General features: G+C 41.9%; 1 pseudogene; it reads left to right on the forward strand.

The window, feature by feature from the left end:
• The first annotated feature begins 18,484 nt into the window (after positions 1-18,484).
• LOC136521199 (uncharacterized) lies at positions 18,485-19,464 on the forward strand (annotated as a pseudogene).
• The last annotated feature ends 237 nt before the right edge of the window (positions 19,465-19,701 follow it).

The raw sequence follows: 19,701 nt of genomic DNA on the forward strand, positions 1-19,701 counted from the left end.
GAACATCAATATATATATCAAGCGGGCACAGTAGTGAACTTCTTCTTGACGTATGTCCCTTGGTTATGATCGCGCCGTAACCATGGAGTGTCCTCATCGTTTAGCTAGATGCTAGGGTCTTTGTTCACTGTGAAGGGTGAAATTCGGTCATCCTTTTCATAATCTTCTGACATGTCTGACTTGTCTTTGATTTCGACGATATTTCTTTTTCCTAAAAGAACTATGTGGAGCTTTGGCTCATCATTGATTGGGTGATTGTTGTTTTTCCCTCTCTTTGGTTTTGTAGACATGTCCTTGACATAGAACACCTGAGTCACATCCTTCGCAAGGACAAACGGTTCGCCTTTGTACCCAATATTGTTGAGGTCCACTGTTGTCATTCCATACTGGTTGTCGACTGCTACGTCGCCTCCAGTCATCTTTACCCACTGGCACTTAAACAAAGGTACCTTAAAATGAGATGCATAGTCTAGTTCCCATATCTCCTCTATGCGGCCATAGTATGTTTGCTTGTTCTCACTAGGGTCGGTGGCATCTATGCGGACACCACTATTCTGGTTGGTGCTCCTTTTATCTTGTGCTACTGTGTAAAATGTATTCCCATTTAACTCGTACCCTTTGTATGTGAGGATATGCCACGATGGTTGCCTAGCCAACAAATATAGCTCCTCATCAATACTCTCATCACCCTAACATTCTTTTCGCAACCAGTCGCTGAAAGTTTCCATGTGCTGACGTGTAATCCATGCTTCAGACTTCCCTGAGAACTCATATCAGAGGAGGTTCTTGTGTGTCTCGATATACGGATCTACCAAGGAGGAGTTCTATAGAACTATGTAGTGTGCTTTATTGAAATAATCATCACCCTTACCAATATATGTTTTCTTCCCTAGTGTCCCCTTTCCACTTAGTCTCCCCTCGTGTCGCGATTCAGGAACACCAATTGGGTTAATATCAGGAATGAAGTCAACACAGAACTCAATGACCTCCTCTATTCCATAGCCCTTGGTGATGCTTCCTTCTGGCCGAGCACGGTTGTGAATATATTTCTTTAGGATTCCCATAAACCTCTCAAAGGGGAACATGTTGTGTAGGAACACAGGACCGAGAATAGTAATCGCCTTGACCAGATGAACTAGGAGGTGTGTCATGATATCAAAGAAGAAAGGAGGGAACACCAACTCAAAGCTGACAAGACATTGAACCACATCATTCTATAGTTTCGCTAGATCCATTGGATCGATTGCCTTCTAAGAAATTACATTGAGGAATGCACGTAGCTTCACGATGGCTAGACGTACATTTGGCGGTAGAATTCCTCTTAATGCAACTGGAAGCAATTAAGTCATAAGCACGTGGCAGTCATGGGACTTTAAGTGTTCAAATTTCTTCTCTGGCATATTTATTATACCCTTTATATTCGAGGAGAATCCAGATGGTACCTTAATGCTATCTAGGGATTCAAACAAGTTGTCCTTCTCTTCTTTGCTAAGAGTGTAGCCGGCAGGACTTAAGTACTGGCGTCCATCATCTGTCTTCTCTGGATGCAGATTGTCTCGTTCTTTCAAACACCGCAGGTCCTGTCGTGCTTCAATTGTGTCCTTAGGCTTCCCATACACGCCCATAAAGCCTAGCAGGTTCACACAAAGATTCTTCGTTAGGTGCATCACATCGATCACGCTGCGGACCTTTAGGACTTGCCAATAAAGTAACTCCCAAAATATGGACTTCTTCTTCCACATGGGGGCGTGACCGTTGGCGTCCTTCGAAATAGGTTGGCTGCCAGGTCCCTTTCCAAATATTACTTTCACATCATTGACCATATCGAGGACATCCTCACTAGTTCGGTTGTGAGGCTTGGTCTAGTGGTCTGTCTTACCTTTAAAATGCTTGCCTTTCTTTCCTACGGGGTGATTTGCAGGAAGAAATCATCGATGCCCAAGGTACATGACCTTGCGACACTTTTTCAAGAATATACCTTTCATGTCACTGAAACTGTGCGTGTATGCATTATATCCCTTGTTTGATTGTCCTGAAAGATTACTTAGAGCTGGCCAATCATTGATTGTTATGAACAACAATGCTCGCAGGTCAAAGTGCTCCTGCTTGTGCTCATCCCACACGCGTACACCTGGCTTGTTCCACAAAAGTAGAAGTTCTTCAACTAGTGGCCTCAGGTACACATTAATGTCATTGCCAGGTTGCTTTGGGCCTTGGATGAGCACCGGCATCATAATAAACTTACACTTCATGCATAACCAGGGAGGAAGGTTGTAGATACATAGAGTAACATGCCAAGTGCTGTGACTACTGCTCTGCTCCCTGAAAGGATTCATACCATTCGTACTTAAAGCAAACCTTAAGTTTCTTGCGTCACTTGCAAACTCAGGGAATTCTCTATCGATTGCTCTCCACTGGGACCCATCAGCAGGTTGTCTCAACATATTGTCTACCTTACGGTCTTCTTTGTGCCATCGCAACAACTTTGCATGGTCTCTGTTTCTAAAAAGACGTTTCAAGCGTGGTATTATAGGAGCATACCACATAACCTTGGCAGGGATTTTCTTCTTAGGACGTTCGCCCTCAACATCACCAGGGTCATCTCGCCTAATCTTATACCGCGACACGTGACATACAGGGTATGCATCCAACTTCCCGTACTCCGTGCCACGGTAGAGGATGCAGTCATTGGGGAATGCATGTATCTTCTGGATTTCTAATCCTAAAGGGCAGACTACGTGTTTTGCTTCGTACGTAGTGCTGGGCAATTTGTTATCCTTCAGAAGCATCGTCTTTTGGATTTTTAGTAACTCCACGAATCCCTTGTCAGATACACCATTCTTTGCCTTCTATTGTAGCAATTCCAATGTGGTACCTAACTTTTTCTGCCCTGCATCACAAGTTGGGTATAGCAATTCTTGTGATCCTCTAGCATGCGGTCAAACTTGATCTTCTCCTTTTCACTTTCGCATTCTCTTTGTGCATCATAAATGGCCTGACCAAGATCGTCAGCGGGCTCCTCCTCTGCCCCTACCTCTTCTTCAGCGGGCTTCTCTTCTGCCCCCACCTCTTCTTCAGCGGGCTTATCCTTTGCCCCCACCTCTTCTTCAGCTTCCCCCATTGCAGTATCATTGAAGGCACCATATTCAGCAAAAATGTCATCATCGCCCCATTGTTCTTCTTCACCTTCTTCCATTACAACTCCGGTTTCTCCGTGCTTCGTCCAACAAATATAGTTTGGCATGAAACCCGACTTGAACAAGTGTGAATGAAGAGTCTTTGAGTTAGCATATTCCATCGTATTCTTACATACGGCACATGGGCAGCACATGAAACCATCACGTTTGTTTGCCTCGGCCGCACGTAACAAAGAATGCACGCCGTCCATGAACTCTTGGGAGCGACGATCAGCATTGTACATCCAATGCCGACTCATCTGCATTACATGACATAAATACCGTATTAAAACCTAGAACATAATTAGTTAATTATACAACATGCATACCACCACAAAAGCTATAAATTTAAGAAAGCCTCGCTACAATGTAGACAATCCCAACTACCATTAAAAACACTAAAGCTAAAATGCACTTCAGCAGCACAAGGATTTCGCGACCAATCCCAACTAAAACAGACAGATCCCCCATTTATTCAATATCTTTGGGCTTCTTCGGCTGGATCACTGCCTCATTGCCACCATATCTGCCTGTTGTGCAAGATATTTTTGCATGAGTTCAACATACTCTTCCTCCTAGTAGAAGCCTGAACATCCAGTGCCATCCCACTAAAATTAAAATAGAAAATTAGAACTTTAATCACAACCATCATGAAAATAGGTATAAACTAACCATAGTCATTAAATACGATAAAATAACTCACATTGTGATCCGGACACTTGTAGAAAATGCGACCCTTGTTGGGACCCTCCTTCACTCGGTACTCCATCACAATCTTTGTCTCATCACAACACTTGCCGCATGCAATGAGTGGGAGGCCCAGCCTAAGTCGCTTTGGAAACCCATGAGAGGCCGAGGACCCAGAAGCAGTTGCCAGCTACTCTCTATACTCATTTTTTAATACACTATAAATTTCTCATTTTATAAACAAATAAAATTAAAAAAAACTCTAAAATTCTCTATATCTCTAAATAATGAAGTGTGCTATGCATGCTACAAATGAACGGTGAATACTAGTTTTTAATAGCTACTTTAACCTTCCTTCATGTAAATATGCAAGCTTGAAGTGATTTTGAGCTCAAATTGCTTACAAATAAAAAAACCACAATAAAGAACCATATATATAGTGAACAAAATGAGATAGGACAATGGTGAAACATGAGAGTATGAAGTTGGTAACCTTTAGAACCGAAGAATCGACGGAGGAATCGAAGAAATCGATGGAGGAATCGAAGAATGGATGGAGAAAGAGCAAGACCACTGCTTAAATTTGAACTGAAGCTCTCGGGCAGGCTCGGGGAGGAAGAAGACGGCCAGCAGGATTTATAGGGGGGACCTTTAGTCCCGGTTGGTGGATCCAACCGGGACTAAAGGTTACTTTCTAGTCCTGGGCCACGCCACTAGCTGGGATAAGAGCTTTACTCCCGGTTGGAGCCACCAACCGGGAGTAAAGGTCGACCTTTACTCCCGGTTGGTGGCTCCAACCGGGATTAAAGGTCCCCTGCCACAATGGCCTAGCGTAGGAGCCATTGGGCAGGGACCTTTAGTCCCGGTTGGAGCCACCAACCAGGACTAAAGGTCTCTCTAGTCCTGGGCGCAATATTTCCCAGGACTAGAGCCTAGTTTGGCCCTTGGATCAAAGGTCTGTTCTCTACTAGTGGATTGGATTCCAAATCAATCCACAAACATGCTTGTAGCCATGAGCCATCGCAATATGCTTACGCCAGGATGTGTCGTACTATCACGAACCGGCTAATCACACCTCCTCACAAAGATGATGTTAATGCAGGACCATGGACCATGCATGCATCATGCTCGCAGCTTGGGAAGCATGGGTTTTTTCTAGCAGAAAATTTTGAATTAGCACAATTACAGTAAAATCCTTCTGGTTTAGGGCACGCAGTCCCTCTCATCTTAAAAAGATGGATCAATCTTGGAATTTCTAGAAGAAAAATATGTTCCTATCTTGACAGTAAATTCTATACGTTTAATATTTATTTTCTGTTTACGTATAGCATATTGTTGACGGTAGTTAACAACCATTATAAACCGTCAATTAAACATGTATAAGAGCATAAATGTAATCACCAACGAAGGTTTAGGGGTTTCAACTAATGAATTCCACGAGCTTTGGTGATTTCATGACAGCAGGAGGATTTATCCAGAAAATAGCTCCTGAAACCATTGTAATACACTCCAAACAAGCAAACCGATGACAATAAGTGATTCTACCCACGACACCTACGAAGTCAACCTAAGACGGAGCCCAAGCCTCGCCACTAGAAGGAGAAGCCCACCTAGCACCATAGTGGGCCGGCCGGCCCACTAGGGAGGCTGCCTGGCCCATGAGGGTGGCCCATCACCCTCCGTCATCGCGTACTCCTTTCTACAAACTACACCATTGATTCTAAGGCGGTTTTAGGTCGATCATCCAACGGTGGTCGGGAGAGTTGACGTGGATCGATGACATGGCAATTCCTTGCCCTCTACTCCTCCTAGAGTCCTTAGCTGCTACTCTACCTCTGGCCTATATATAGCAGCCCCTACCCCCCTCCCTCTTTAGATCCTGAAACCCTAATTCATAATTTCCTCATGAGGATCAGAGCTAGCTATCAAGAGAAGATTAGTACTTCATAGGATCTAGTCTTAAGAAATAGAGAGATGGAGAGTGAGGGAAGAGTTTGGAGGAGGTGCTGGCCTATCAGTGCTCTCTCTACGGCTTGTACCTTGGCGGAAGTCAATGTTGCGTCTGAGATTTCTCTGGTAATCAACTTCTGATTTAAGTAAGCATCTTGTTTATATTGTTCTTCAGGTTCACGACTCTTTTGAGTGCTTTATTCCTATACTAGAGGGGGTAAAGTATTAATTGTAAGTGTAAGCATGGTGCTTAAACTTAGGTTAATCCTGGATGCACCCTGCATTCCGGATTGGTGGTAGCTCGTGAGGGTGACTCTTATAGCCTTGTTGAATCCTTTATAGTCCTCCTTCTGTCTATAGGTGCACGTAGGACGTGGTTGTGAAGGAAAGCATCATCTGCTGGTGTCTTTCCCTAGTTGAACAATAGAAGACATAGCTTATCGAGATTAGAACTAGAAGACCTTAGCGATCTCCTCTATACTCCTGACTTTCTTAAGTCTTGTTGCTACTCTGGGTTAAGTTGGACCGTAGTTATCCTCACACGTTTCCCTATGGATATGATACTTGGAATACCTCTAGGTGAAAGCTATAGTGGTATCCATACGCTTGTGGATTTATATGTATGCGTTAAAATACACCAACACGTATGTGTGCTGATATTTTTATGCTATCTTGAATTCATTTATTTATCACACGTTATGAATATACCATGTAATAACAAGAGTAAAACATTGAATGATTACACTAGAAACATGGTATAAGGTATATGGCCTCTCTAAATCCTGCAAACCTTAGACTTATCACCTTTGAGAGGCTCATATTTGTTTTTCCTAGCATAATGAATTTTTGGGATGAATGAATGTTTGATATTAATTTTGAAAAATTACATATATCATAAAAATGCTAGAATGTTCTAAGAATATTTTGTATAACCATCAACTATCTTTTTGCACCTTGCTACTTGTTTACACGCAGTAAACTTATACGCACATGATGATTCTAGTTATAATGATATATATGCATACAATCATGAAGAATGAATATCCTAGACTTGCCATGAAAGATAGAATTATATGGCATGGTCATTGTTAAATCCTAGTAGGATATTCTACTACCACTGAAGTGGAGTAGACTTAGGCACTATAGTTCCTGGTATTACTCTCAAGAATGAGTATGTGGCCATAATAAATTTTGAAGGTCTTATGGGACTCATTGAATGAGAAATTCTAGAAGATATCCTATATTATGATTGCATAATGTTAGAAATATTAAAAATTGAATTTTCAAGCTTATATGACCATATGGGGCATAAATGCTACTCTATAAAATACAATTAGCTTGAAGCTTTGTGTTAAAAGTCATAGAAGACGAGATGATAAAGATGACTTTGTCTAATTCTAGAAGAAATGTTTCTTGAAATAGAAGATCAAGAGCATTGAAGTACTAGAAGTATCCAATATCATCCAGAATTACTCAATATCAAGTAGAAATTGAGTAAGGATTTTTAGATAACTCTATGAATTAGGATATGTGACTTGCATATATTATACTCCTAGAAGGATCGAACAAGCATGAAGTTGCTAAATGTCGAGCATTGAAGCTAAACATGTAAGAATGGATAGAGATTAGAACATTTAAAGTTCCACTTGAAGAAGAACTTAAATCATGTGCTTATAGATTTATTTCTTTTTAAAATGCATATCCTGAAGTATTGATATAATGGTGGTAGTGCTTTAAGTTTTAATTCTTGTTGAATTAAGTGGATTATGTAATCTCATAGAAGAGTTAATGGTTACTTTATTAGCTCGAAGACTAATATAAAGCATTTAATATTCTTAGTGGCAATTTTTACTTGCAGTAATATATGTTAATCTTGCATGAAATGAATTATGGTTTACATATAAACAATTGCCTATTGCCAATCTAAATAAATTTTGCATTAATTTTATCCACAAAGAAGTCTTAATTAACCATGAAGATTATAGTTCTTTGTGCACTACTACCATGTAGGTAGAAGGGAAACTGAATTTTTAGAAGCACATGAACAGTGGGATTATACTAGCATATTAACTGATCTTAGAAGGATCAATTTAGCTAAGAAATAGTATAATCCTAAAACTAAGTATTAAATACTTTAGTCTAAAAAACTAGAAGTTTATGTCCTACCCTGAATATGTTGTTGTACACTGAATAATACACTGGATATGTGAATTTCATGCCAGCACCAATGAATACTAGAAGTATGAATGGAATATATGGAACATTAGAAATGATTATTCATAGATGATGCATGCAACATATTAGTACTTGAAGTAATTATGGCATAAAAAGAGGGAGGAATTTTGAGTAAAGGTACAAGAAAATGTGGGTAATATATATTTAATAGGCATAGCCTTCCTAAATCTATTTTTAAGTGCATGTACCAGGACTTGAAGTCCCAGCCACGTCCTTTCCAGCCGTTCTCTATATTGCACTAATTGCATGCAAGCTTGCAGCTTTGCATTTTGTTGTTATCTATTATGTTGGATTGAATACCAACATTCCACATTATACATGAATGTGTATTACTATGTTGTGCTCTCAATGAGCAGCAACTATCTCTACTCCTGTATGAATATTGGCATAAGCAGCTATATTTGTAGCTAGTAGTTACCTTTGCACTTCCCTCATAATTGAATTGGCTAGTTAGCACGCTATGTCTATATAGTTCTCGTTGAACTAAGGAATATTTTGCTTTCAATGCATTGCATGCATAAGCAATTGATTGGTCTAGGGCCAAATAGCCTAAGATCAGGGGGAGTGAGTTAATATGAAATTAGCTCAATGGAGACTAACCCAATTGATGAGATGGATAATTGTGAAATTAAGATGGTGGATAACACACCTATAATGATTTGGGATCTAAGAAGAAAAGGCATTTGGGGAATTTTGCATTAATGGCAATTAGAAAGTCTAAAAGAAATTCTATGTGAGTTTGAATGTTGTGTATTCTATATTTTTGAAGTATATGGTCCTTTTTTATGTATGAGTACTTGGATCAATTATTTTAGCTAAACAATAAAGAAGCTAGACAATGAAATAGTTTTCTCAACTATGAGAACATCCCAGAGTTTATAGGAATGCTAAACATTCTTAAGTGCATTTTATGTATTCTAGCTTGCTGCATTAATGGATAATAACCCTCGTGTTTAAATATGTGCGTTAATATTTCCCATAAATCTCTATCATGGCATACATGGATGGGCCTCCACTTGTAGTTGAAGATACATGAATTTGATTTTTTTCCCATGATAATGGATATCTTTTGAAGTATGCTATTAAAGATCTAATAATATTGGCATTAGGGGGAGAGAAAGCCTAAGCATGAAGCCAAGCATGTGCTAGATATTTTTGAAAAATGAGAGGAGTAACTTGAAGTTATAAACCAAAAATTGTGTTTACTAGTAGTAAACTAAATATTATATACTATCAAGCTAAAATCTATGGGAACGCCTGTGGATTCTAGTTTATTGTATACTTGTCAAATGAAATAAGAACAAACACCTCCATTCTCATGAAGAGAACACCTCATGAAGAAGGTCAAGCACCTCATGTAGAGGATCATCATGAAGATGAAATCCAAGACACTAAGCGCACGCATCATAGTGTTGGGTACGCAGAACAATAAATTATCTCTTGTTTGGGAAATAACAAAGAGACAGAATTATCTCATATTATGAGAATATTGGGAGAAAATAATAGTTGTCGACAATGTGTTGACGGTAGTTAACAACCATTATAAACCATCAAAGAAACAAGAATAAGGGCTTAAATATGATCACCAACAAATGTCTAGGGGTTTAAACTAATAAATTTCATGAGTTTTAGTGAATCTGTATTTTCTGTAGAGTTTAACCAGAAAACCATCAAGGTGGACCTACATGTCAGATTTAATTGCGCTTATGTGCCGTGAAACGGACACTAGAAGATTCTAGAGGACACCACATCGAGGCAGAGAGGCAGAGGCTGCCAGGTGGGGCTGGTCGGCCCCACCTATCGGTCTCCACGTTGTAATATCGGTTCTCCACCGCCTCCTAGGTTGCATCTACATTGTTCCTTAAGTCGGTTTGATGCAAGGACTCACGTTTGATGCTATAGGCTATATATACATATAGTGAGTTAGTTTACTTAAATGCGCTAATGAAAATCCTAACAAGAAAATAGGAAAAGTAGTTTTAATTGTTTGGTACAAAAATCAATTTCTATAAACAAGAATAAAACATAACTTGTATTTAGCACTTAAATAAAAATTAAAGTACAAGTTTAGTAGACGGAAATGCAACATTAACTTTTGAAAAATAGATGTTGTTAACTAGTGTTTTGGGAGCTCTAAAATCTAACTTGATGTTAAGATAACCTCTTTTCATTAAGTCGGCAAACATTTGAATTTATGTTTAAAGTACTATTTTGGTGAATTATATTGAGCAAAATAGTTAAATAGTGCTTAAATACCTTGCTCCTACCAGTTAGTACGAAGTATGGACTAGGTCATGGTGTAATTGTTAGTTGAATCCGGCAAGGTTTAGACCCTTTAAGAATTACGGCAAAAGCGCTAAAGGTTGTTTAGTTCAAGCGGGACTCTCGTCATTTCTAAGTCTGTAACGATAATCGACAATGCCATTTCGACATTAAATTCCAACAAAAATGATTAAGCAATTTTTATATGTTGGAGCACTATTGGTTGCCCCAAGGTGAGCACTCAAGAATGGTGTAGGTTATAGTCGTGTTGAGTGTTATGTGGATCTCAGAAAAAATTGCCTAAGTTCTTTAGAACGTGCTGCGAGCTCTGTGTCAACGCTCTGTCGCAGACCAAAACTTCGAGGATGAACTCTCCTTGGCACACATGTATCTTCCTCTCGGGTGGCCCTTTTGTTGTGTGGATTGCTCCGTTAGATAGCTGATAAGATCAACTTTAGAGTCATGGAAATAGTTGAACCTCAATCGTGATCGTTAGCAATTTTTGTGTCGCTTTAAAACTCATGCAGGACATCAGTAGCAGCCGCTCAGCCCGGGCTCATGGTCATCGCGCATGGGGCACTGCTGGCATTAGGGCTTAGGCCATGGTCAGGCCACTGCCATTGCTCATCTCACGCACAAGGTTGAGGTCACGCATCATCTGCGATTGGGCTCGCTGCTGCGCGCATGTCATGCTTAGGCGACTAGCGCGATGTCGCACGCAGAGCATACCATGACCACAGCGGGTTGGACTCGGCGAATGTGGCACCCACCTCACCTTTCAATCCACCTACCACGTCGAGCACTCGAGCCATCCTACGTTGTCGTGTCTCCGTCATTGGCTCCGGCTCCAGTGGTGATGTGATGCTTTCCCTATCCACCATGGCTGGTAGCCGACGCCGATGCACCCATGTTCGGGTCCTACCACTTCAAGTTACGCACATTGCGCCAACCACCTAGCCTTGTCACTTGTGTGCACAAGCTCGCTGCCACCACCGACCGGAGCCACGCTTTAACTCGCCCTACCGCTTGAGCTCATCCTCATGCTTTTCCCTCGACGTGACCACGCTGGGCACCACACCCCCTGCCTTCCTAATTCACCTTGCTCAAGGCTTCATAGCCTGATTCCTCATTCTAGCAAGACACTTAGGAGGTTATCTAGTAGCCCAGCCCTCACCAAGGCACAGATGAGCATTGTGGTCGGCCAATTTGGTGATTGGCTCGTCACTAGTCAAAAAATCGCCACCGCGCTCGGGAAACTGCGGGTAATGCCTGTAGGGCTATTAACAATTCAATTGATTGTAGCTCTAAACTCAGTTTGTTTCCCCCTCTTTGGTGCTCATGTTATTTTGGCTAGAGCGTTCGTCGGTGGTAGGGTGACATGCCGATGTCGCGCTCATGGCACCGCCACGCGGTGCGGGTGCATGTGGCCAGCCTACCCCAGCGTTTCCCTGCTACAACCATCTTTGGGGCGTGCACCTAGGTGAGCTACTGATGCCTCTCCACCACCTCTACTCCCCTGTGAGTGCATAGGCTCATAGGATTGGCCATGCCGCTGCCATGGCTAGCCGCTCATCGCTACCGCTCCCAGCAGTACGCCGCTGAGTTTTCAACCACCATCCATGCTTGTAGGTTTAACCATAGATGGTGGTTGGCCCTTTATTCCTGTCACAGCGGGTCTAGCTCATCCGACGTAACCATCGTTGCCGTCGATGTGCCATGCCACCATGCGTGGGTACGCCGAGGACCGCCTTATTACGAAGGCAATAGGTTCCAAGGTCCTTAATGTCAAATGCATCTCTCATGCAATAGTGATTGAAGGTGTCGCATAATAACCGATTCATCCGAGGGTTCTTTTGCAAAATGCGAGCGCGCGTGGGCCATCCAGTCTTGGGTCGCACTAGGCTATCACGACACATGCGTAGCCGCCCCCATACTGAGCTGCTGGGCGATTAGGTCGCCATCAACCTTTTTCGTTTTCTAAGCCTTTTCCAATTTAGTCTCTAGAGTAAATTTGTAAATTCAATATAAATTTGTGTAGAGATCCAAAAATTGTGAACCCAATTTTGTGAATCACCGCCTGGGCACATTGATTCATGAATCGTCGGGTAATCCGGTATGACTTGTCTATAGTCTAGCACCATAGTAAGAACTGGAATATGAAAGATGGTAAAATGGTTCTGATTAATTACCACCTGCTTGAAAGTAGTATAGGTGCTTACATAGAATTGTTAGTTAATGAACTAATGATGAATGCTAATAAAATTGGATATATGGATGCACGTGTTATTAACGCTTCTTGCAGATGCAATAAAACCACAAGCTAGATAGCCTTGCATCTCCTTGAAGTCTTTTCTTTTCTACTGACGGGTAAGTCTTGCGGAGTACAATTGAGTACTCAGGGTTTGTTCTACCCTATTGTAGGTGACAGGAACATGTGGAGCTAACACTTATGTGTGGAAACCTCCTGGTGGGCTAAGCGAGGATTTTCTTAACATTACGGACATAGAGTTTATTTGAAGCTTCCACCCAAAAGGTTTTACAATGGAAAACTTATAACCTGCTATAACATATATAACGGATCATCATGGTAAAGATTAACTTGTCATTAAATGATTTTATTTCCGCTGAGACTCTGATAACATGATTATATTCTGCTATTATATACAATAAGTATTATACTCTGATGTTGATGAAAAGTGATGTAAGAAATGGCTAAAAAGTTGTAAGCTTTATTCTCTCATTTGTGATCCTGATGGAAAAATATAGATTTTTGGGTTCTCCCATGGGGTGTGCTCGACAAAACTATTCGATATAGCTCCCTTTCAAGGTGCTTAGCGTCTAGTGGAAGACGAGCATCTCTAAAAGTGGGTTATTTCGGACGGTTCTGCCACAGGTGGTATCAGAGCCAGGTTGAGGAAATAAAGCTTTGAAATCCTTTTCTAAACTAAAATTTTGGCAACCTATTCTTGCAAAAAGTTAGGGCATTTAACTACGAAGTATATAAGTAGCTCTATTGCTATATTTAAGCATCCAGAATAGGTTTAACTAGGTTCTCTCCGGTGGACTGACTCTCATGTAGTATACGATCTTTAAGTCAGTCGTGTTGGTATAGCTTTAGTCGTCGTGTCGTATTGTGCATGACTGACCTATCCATGTTTCGGAGTTATTATTGCACTATGACTTCGTACTCTACATTCGCCTATGGTTCATGCCTGTCATGACCCATGTCTCCCCGTACTCTTTTTTGCGCTTTTGTTAGGCCTTTTCCCTCCAGTCGTTAATGGCCTCAGACATCACTCGCCTTGTACGCGCAAAAAAATCAGTTGATTCATTTGAAGTGACCCGTGCAAGAACCTTGGTGGACTACGCCAGGACCACTAACCGCTCTGCCTTTATAAGCAAGGCCTGGACTAGCCATTGGTACCACCACTCGATGCACTTTAGCTCACCTAGCTTTTTCTTTTGAGCAAGCTTTTCACTCAGTCCTTCCTTGCAACCACCGCCAATGATGGTAGGAGCCTGGGTTAGCAGTTACTGCCTGAAGGTTGAGGATTTTCCTAGAATCCTATATGCCACCCTGCAAAAGCTCGAAGTCAAAGACCGTCTTGAGTATGAGGGCTGTGAGTATGAAAAGCATGGCACGGAGTGGTGTGAAGTTACCATCTACATTGGGAAGAGTGAGGAGTTTCCCAGCATCACTGAAGCCTGGAATGTGACCGCAACTGGGTTTCGCTTTATCAACACCTACTAGGTTGTGGCCCACAAAGCCTTGTGGTACCTTTGCCAGATCTATGAAGAGCCCATTGCTCGCACCCCCATGAGATTCTTTCCACCTTTGGAAAAGAATCAATGGGCATGGAGGGCTCGCATGGAGGCTTTGCAAGGGTGAGATGCGCAAGAAGATAGTCCAACCATGGTGCACTTAACCACGTACCTGCTTGCTCTAGATGAGTTGTATGACAGCAAGCCTCAAAGCTGAGGAAGTGCCTCCGACAAGCTGAGGAATCCGAGATCTTCTCTAGGATGCTCTAGGTGCAACTTGCCAAAGCGCATGCCAGTGCGGCAGCCACAGAAAGTCAGGAGACTGCCATGTCAGAAGCCCTAAAGGAGGTTGAAGATCAGCATGCCCATCAGTTGGGAGAGGCCTACCATGTCACCAGGGCCAAGCGAACAATGCTAGCTGCTAAAAGGCAAGATTCCTTGTTCTCAGAGGGAATCCCTATCCACCCATAGGAAAGGAGAACTAGTGTTGTAGTACTGCCAGCACCTCCACCCTTGGAAGTTTTAGAAGTAGAACCCTTGCTTCCCCTCACTCAGCCACTACCAAGAGAGGAGACAGATCCAAAGCTAGGGCGGTAGGAGAATCCGCTGAGCCCAGGAATGAAGATGTATGTTCTAGCAAAGTAGATTAGTTGTCTTAGGATGATGTACTCATAGTTAGTAGTGTCTTTCATCGCTGTCCCCTAGTATTGTAATCTTTCCATTGTATTTCATCCGTAGTTGTTGAGGTCGTCCGATCATAGGGAAGGTGAATGATTTGTCAAGAATGGGAGAGTGAGTGCCTATATGTTGTACCAGCATAAGGACATTCGGAATATGCATTTTATTTATTTCGCTATGTTTATTGTGTCCATCTATCCTTAAGTCTTGATTAGATGTGCTTAGGGTTTTCAAGGGCGATGTTAAGTGGGTTACAAAAGAAGTTACCATTTAGATGCCAGCAGACCAGCCGTGATTGGATAACATAGGACACTGTATTGACTCATTGTGGATGTCCCAGCAGAACACATAAATCTTTTTAAATCAAATCTGTTATTGGATTTGAATTCCTTGTCCCTTGTTGTGAAAGGAACCCTTATTGTCTGAATCTTTCCTTGCAATACTCCTTTATTTATGTGGTCTATGACCCCACTATTTTTTTCACTGCGCGTAAGTTGGTAAAGGGGCCTGGTTAATAGCTTGTGGTGCCACGATGAAACTAAGGGCCCCTGTAGAATAGCTGCCACAGGGTGACGCTGCTTGGCACGCGCTAGTATCGAGGTTGTTGATCAGTACCTTTGCTAGGTTACACTAATGTACCACTCTTGCTATATATTATTTTCCTTGGAAAATATTCAGGTGTTTGAACAGGAAATCCACAACGGGTTGATGAAATAGTGTCTCCTCAAAGAAAACAAGTGAATGTGGTTTTGGAGGAAGCATGTATGTCGCTATCCCAGTTCATACAGAAAGGTTGGCGCATATTGTGGACAAGGGAGGGGAAGAAAAAGAAGAGCAGCATGGAAAGTTAGCCATGGGTAGTAGGGAGTGCTTGGAAAAGCCTGAGTGGATGTCAAGTCCCAAGCTCTATGCCCATATAGACCACGCCACGCATGCCGGGTCACTGTCACCGCGTGCCCTGTGGACGCTATCTATGTTGGGCCCCTATAGCACCTTGTTCTCGCATGGCCGCGACATCGTGCCTCACTCGCTGACCTTGCGTACTATGTGTTTCCCCTCCTGTCGGCTCTCGATCCCATGCCCTCATCCCCATACTAGATCCTCTCTCCTATTGGAGATATGCCCTAGAGGCAATCATAGAGATGATGCCCTAGAGGCAATCATAGAGATGATGATGTTCCACTGTATCCATTTTTCATATTGTGTTCCTTGAATATCCATTAAAGGCTACTTGAATTGATTTGCAATTATGTGAATTATATGTGAAACTCTTTACTTGTATGGTTATTCTAAAGTTGTCCCTAGTCGGAGTTTATGTGAGGACACACATGAATATTAGACTAGTACATGTATTAGCTGATGACTATGTTTCACAAGTCATGGACATGCAGATATCAAACTAATAATGTGGACACGTGTAGAGACATGTGCTAGGACTGACCCAACATGAGATATAGTTACATAGTTCTCTTTACACAACATGTACATTTTGTCCTTAGACCTGATATTGTTGCATGCACTCAAGATGTGAATCGACTTACTTAGGGGCTGTCAAATGCTACTCCATAACTAGCTAGTTATAAAGGTAGCCTTTGGGTTTGTCAGGAAGCATGTTGTGAGGTATGATCAGTCAAGATGGAATTTGCCCCTCTACTTGAGAGAGATATCTCTGGGCCCCTCGAGTGATCGAATCCAGAAATGCATGGCCATGCTACATGAGGTTAAGAGTTAACCTAGAAAGGGATTTTGAATCATAGGATCGAGAAAGAGAGGTCGGCTTGGAGCTAGACCAAATATCATGAGGCAAAGGGAATAGCGTGTACATGATGTTGTGATGGTTCGTCTGATATGATCTTCGTGTGCGTATAGGAGTTGGCATGTCTTGCTAGAGGCCGCTACCAACTATTGGCCAAGTAGAAGTACTCACGTCATGTCTATACGTATGTGAACCTATAGGGTCACACACTTAAGGGGATGGAAGCCCAATGAGGATCTAATCTGAATTGGACCAGATTTAGGAGTACTAATGGGCCTTGGACCTAGAGGCCTGTCAGGGACTTCTATATATTGAGGGGTAGGGGTGGCTTAGGGTTTGGACCTTTTGATGCAGCTGCTGCTCCATCTCCCACGCCCAGCAGCTATCCATCTCCCACGCCCTCACCGAGTTGCACTCGTGGATCTAGCAGTCCGGTTTGCGATGCTTCCTCCCCGCACATGTGGATACCTTGGAGGTGTTGCATCTGCAACACTTGGACGAGCCGCTGCATGAGAAGGACACCGTTGAACGTTTGACGGATCGACTACACTGCCCCGACGTGCTTCATCAACTTCTGCATCTACGTGTCTAATGGTAATCCCATGATCTATAACAGCAGTGTTCCTATTTTACGTGGTAGAATTTTTTTTCTGCTAGTGTAGCCTACCTCGTATTTCAACAGTGGTATCAGAGCCGATGCTGTTTAGTTATGGATTCAGGATGTGTGCATATGGAGATATGTGGGTTTTTTGATTGATCTATGATCTGGTTTTGTGATCTTGCTGCAATGGTCGTGTAATGATGTACTCCTACCGGTTGGAATTCCACCATCGGAGTTAAGTGATACACGTAATGCTAGTTGCAGCAAGCGAAGATCAATGTGATTGGTCAAATTGAAACCTAGATTCATACGGCAAACACATATGATGCACAGTAGTCGATTGGATCTATTACTGGATCGGATAATTTACCATGGTCATGTGTTTCGGTGAAATGACCGTAATTTTTCGGTACGATCTCGGATTGAGGCGAATTTTATATGAAAATTGATCTACAGAAAAAAAAATTACACATGAAATTCAACCCCTTTGGCGTTTTTGGCGAAATTAGATTTCCCAAAATTGGCATGGAAGATGGAGTTTCAGGCCTTTGAAATTTGGACGTTAGAACGCCTAACTCTGTTTTGTAGGATTTTGTGATCAGTATGGACCCTGCATATGTATTGTCAAATTAATGTAATTGATGACCTGCGTGTCAATCTATGAGGATCCAAGCAACTATGTAACCTTCTTTACTAGCTGATTAGATGTCATAGCTTGTGTTAGTTCTTGGAGGACTCATCACTAGGAGGATGGTGCACATAGATCATGGAGATGGAGATCATCATGGTGAATAGGTTCTATGGAGATGGAGATCACCACTAGAAATCGGGCCATACTGTGTCACAACTAAGTGAATGTTACTCTTTTGTTTTACTCTACATGATGTGATGTTAGAAGTAGAACGATCCCTCGCAAATTTTAAGTTATGTATGCCCTACCAACTAAAACTTGCACTGCCCCTTGTCTTGTAAAATTGATGGTGGGTCTATGAAATTAGAGTATCACTAGTTTTCCTTGACTAGACGGGTTTGTATCAGATACTTACATGCATAAGGGTTGGTTTGCTTAACAAGGTCATCTTAACGGTTAAGGACTTTGGGGCATGAAGGTTGGGTGCCGAGACATGGAGATGTCATCCAACAACAGGAGTCATATATGTGATATGATTAGCAAGGAGTTGCTTACCGATCTACCTTGACTGCTAGCAGTGATGCTAAAGCTCACTAGTAGACTTGTTAGTTGTGGATCCTGAATCACTAAGTATCAATAGAGGGATATTGATTTTAGTGGGAGTAGAGTATGTTAAGTTTAATGTGATTTACTCTATCATGGATACTTTTGTCTTAGCATTTTGCATTATTATTTGTTGTAGATAAATGGCACCTAGCAACACCACACCATTTGCTTTGCATTCAGTCCTTGAGAAGGACAAGTTGAATGGAACAAACTACACGGATTGGATCCATAACCTGAGAATTGTTCTCAGGGCTGATAAAAAGGAAGATGTTCTGGACACCCCATTACCAGAAGAACCTGTTGATGATGCACCTGCTGCCATTAAGAATGCTTACAAGAAAGCATGTGATGCTAATCTTGAAGTAAGCTGCCTTATGCTTGCTTGCATGGAACCCAAACTACAGATGCAGTTTGAAACAAATCATGTGGCATACGATATGATCATGGCGCTTAGAGACATGTTCTAGACACAGGCTAGGACTGAGAGGTTCAATGTGTCTAAGGCTTTTGTGGAAAGTAAGCTAGCAGAAGGCGCAGTAGTAGGGCCACATGTAATCAAGATGGTTGGTTATGTTCAACGGTTGGAGAAGCTAGGCTTCCCACTGGGCAAAGAGTTGGCCACTGATTTCATTCTTTCGTCTCTTCCACCTAGCTATGGGAACTTCATCTCAAACTACCATATGCATGGGGCAGAGAAGGGTCTGAATGAACTATGTGGCATGCTTAAAACAGCAGAGGGTGACATTAAGAAAAGTGCTGGCAGTAGCCATGTGATGGCAATACAGAACAAGCCTAGCTTTAAAAAGAAGGGTAATTCTTGGAAGAAGAAGGGCAAGGCTATGAACTCTAAGCCAAACCCAGCACCCAAGGTTAAAGCTGGACCTGCTCCAGACAAAGAGTGCTTTTACTGTCACGAACTTGGTCACTAGAAGAGAAATTGCAAGAAGTATCTGGCTTCGTTGAAGAATGGTGGAAGTAAGAGTACTTCCACCTTAGGTACGCTTGTTATTAATGTTATAGACAACATATTTCTCGCTGATACAATTATTAATTCTTGGGTATTTGATATCGGATTAGTTGCTCATATTTGCAATTCGATGCAGGGACTGATAAAAAGTAGAAGCGTTGAAAGAGGAGAAGTTGATTTCTGTATGGGCAATAATGCAAGGGTTGCTGTGTTGGCCATCGGGACGATGTAACTCCACATCCCGTCAGGATTTATCATAGAGTTGAATAATTGTTATTTCATTCCTAGTTTAAGTCAAAACATTATGTCGCCTTCATGCTTGATGAAGGATGGTTATTCATTTGCGAGTGAAAACAATGGTTGTGTGATCTCTAAGAATAATATGTTTAT

This window comes from Miscanthus floridulus, chromosome 18 (assembly GCF_019320115.1).
Source record: "Miscanthus floridulus cultivar M001 chromosome 18, ASM1932011v1, whole genome shotgun sequence".
NCBI lineage: Eukaryota > Viridiplantae > Streptophyta > Magnoliopsida > Poales > Poaceae > Miscanthus > Miscanthus floridulus.